General features: G+C 35.2%; 2 protein-coding genes across 2 annotated transcripts in view; one reads left to right on the forward strand and one right to left on the reverse strand.

Annotated features, from left to right (window-relative positions):
- Positions 1 to 2,776, reverse strand: part of LOC106877955 (zinc finger protein 665-like) — a 52,448-nt gene that overhangs the window by 37,223 nt on the left and 12,449 nt on the right. The window lies entirely within an intron of this gene.
- Positions 274 to 2,776, forward strand: part of LOC128251175 (zinc finger protein 271-like) — a 6,471-nt gene continuing 3,968 nt past the window's right edge. Inside the window, exon 1 of the mRNA XM_052977703.1 lies at positions 274 to 1,633. The gene's annotated coding sequence lies outside the window, so the exon portion shown is untranslated. The remainder of the gene's footprint in view (positions 1,634 to 2,776) is intronic.

The raw sequence follows: 2,776 nt of genomic DNA on the forward strand, positions 1-2,776 counted from the left end.
ATATATATATATAGGGTCGTGCAAACAGGAAAAATAGAACTCAAAATATGAGTATATGTATATTTTTATTAATATCTAACGAAGGCAACACAACGGACTCATAAACACATAGTATAAAAAATATATAAGCACGGCCTCAGTCAAATGAATGAAACAAGTAAAAGAATAAGCGATTCAGCTGCAAAAAAAATGATGAAATAGAACCCTTTTTTTTAAACAGAAATTCCTGAACCAATACCGTCTGTCTCTGATACATTGCCCACACGTATTCTTTTATACGTTTCAACCCTAAGGCTGTGGCCATGCTGGAGCACCGCCAATAGGGACGATATAAACTGTTAGGCGTTTTCATTTAAATATCATTAATAATGGTTTCAAAGGCCAACAATTTACATCGATCCCAGTGTCCCGCTGGTATTTATTGTATCGACGCTGAAAGACGAAAGGCGAAGTCGACCTCAGCGGAATTTGTATTCAGAACCTAAAGCCAGAAGGAATGCCGTTAAACATTTTGTCTGGCGTGCTAACGATTCAGCCAGCTCGATATGTATTCATTACATACATATATAAATTTGTATGTTCGTATGTAGCGATTGCAGTGTGGAAGACAAAAGTTGGCCATTTAGAAACGCGCAAAAACTGTGAAACTTCACATTTATGGTGTCGGAATTTTCTTCGCTTGAAATTGCAACCTGGCCACTGGCAAAAAAGTGTGCTGCATATGTTTGAAATATAAAAACAAACACTTGCTATAAGTCTGTAAATTTTATCAAAATACAAAAATATTGGAATATATCTGCTATACTTAATACCGTGCCATGATAGGACAGTAGAAGCTACAGTCTTTGTCCTTCACATATGACAAGATCGTGAATAAGTTTCTAAAGAAAATTTAGATATCGAGCTCCGAATCGAGTATGTTTCTCAGAAGGAACTATTACTGTTGTTAAAATGAAGGTGGTAGCTAACAGAATCGTTAGCTCGCTGAACTAAAATGCTTGGCAGCATTTCGTCTGTCCGCATGTTCTGAGTTCGAATTCAGCCGAAGTCGACTGTGCCTTTTATCGTTCGAGGTCGCTGAAATAAGTTCCAGTTGAGCGTGTTTATTATAGAAAGTTTTACTTTTTATATAATGTTTGTAGGAGAGTAAGTAGTAATTGAAAACTCGCTACGAGATTAGTGGGCAGCAGGAGAAATTTTCAGAGAAATAATTTCCTTAGAGCATATTTCGGCCCATTAATTACCGGTGCCTGCAGACACAGATCGAAACACATAAACGAATCCTCCTTTAACGAATTTCACCGAATTTTTCAAATGTTGCTTTTTCATTCGCGCGCGCGCGCGTGTTACATAGTTTTACCGAGTTAAATCGCATGTCTTGGAACCAATTATCGACGTAAATTGAGGTATACCCGAACATAAATGAAGAACGAAGTGCAAAAAATGATAAATTCCGATTTGTCATTGCGTTTCGTTTCGTTTACAATGTCAAGTTTTACATTCCATTGTCTTATTTCTGGTCCAGTTGAATCCGCGCCATTTAACTAAGACTTTTTTTGTCCGCCAAAGAAATCAGTTTGAAGAGATCGGAAAGAGAAGTCATAAAAAACAATAAGCTTATGCAGAAAAACAGGTAGGTTCTTTTACCCAGCAGTGGGAAAGTAATAACTATTTTCACTGATTGACTGTATGATACAACTAATATTAAATATGTAGCCTTCATTATACTGAAGTATAGTGATGAATGAATCGCGATGGAACTAAATACAGAAAGTTGTACATTTCTTAAAGTAAGTAAAACAAGAATTGGGGAAAAATCATCTATACGAAGGACCATATGTATGTTATTGTTAACATAACTTATGTGTGAAATATTTAAAAGTTAATAAATATTGCAGTGAGAAAAAATTATAGTCAAATACCATTATGTGTTTTATTTTGTGTTTTCCATATCGGTATGGGAAGCACAAATATTAAATTCACAAAGAAATATAAATAATTATTTTAGCCAGCAGTGGGAATGTAGCCTTCACTATACTTACTGAAGTATGGCGATGATTATGTAGAACTACAAAAGTGTGACTCTCTGACTTTGTTTCTCCATAACTTCAAATCGCACGTTTTTTAACAATTTTTTGTTTTCAGTGATCCATTTGGTCAAACTAAAGCGTTTGACCCGGTGACAAAACTAAAAAAGAATTAGTCTAATAGGTGTAAAACAACTTGCTAGGAACGAATATGAAGAAAAGATAAAATTGTGAAATCTAAATTTTTCATGAAGCTTCAAATAATTCCCCTCCTCTCCCCGATTCTGATTCCTCATAGCTTGCTTTAAAATGCATATTTTTTAACGAAATTTTTCAGATACGTTGCAGATAATCTAGACTGCGATTATATTGAGAGAAAAATTGTAAAAAAAACAAAAACATTTTCAAACAGTTTCGGATAATCCTCCCAGCTGATCCTGTTTGCTTGTAACTTTCTTTAAAATGTTTTTGTTTTCTTTTTTTTTTTTCATTAAATTTTCCAGAGATTACTTTTAAATGATGCAGAATACGATTATGCGAGGAGGGAAATAATCAGAAAAAATATTTTGCAGGAATAATTCTTTTTTGGAACAATGGATCTCGAAACACAAGGCGGCGAACTGGCAGAATCGTTAGCACGCCGGGCAACATGCTTAGCGGCATTTCGCCCGTTTCTACGTTCTGAGTTCAAATTCCACCGGGGTCTACTTTGCCTTTTATCCTTTCGAGGTTGATAAAATGGGTGTCAG

This window comes from Octopus bimaculoides, chromosome 28 (genome assembly GCF_001194135.2).
Source record: "Octopus bimaculoides isolate UCB-OBI-ISO-001 chromosome 28, ASM119413v2, whole genome shotgun sequence".
Taxonomy (NCBI): Eukaryota; Metazoa; Mollusca; class Cephalopoda; order Octopoda; family Octopodidae; genus Octopus; species Octopus bimaculoides.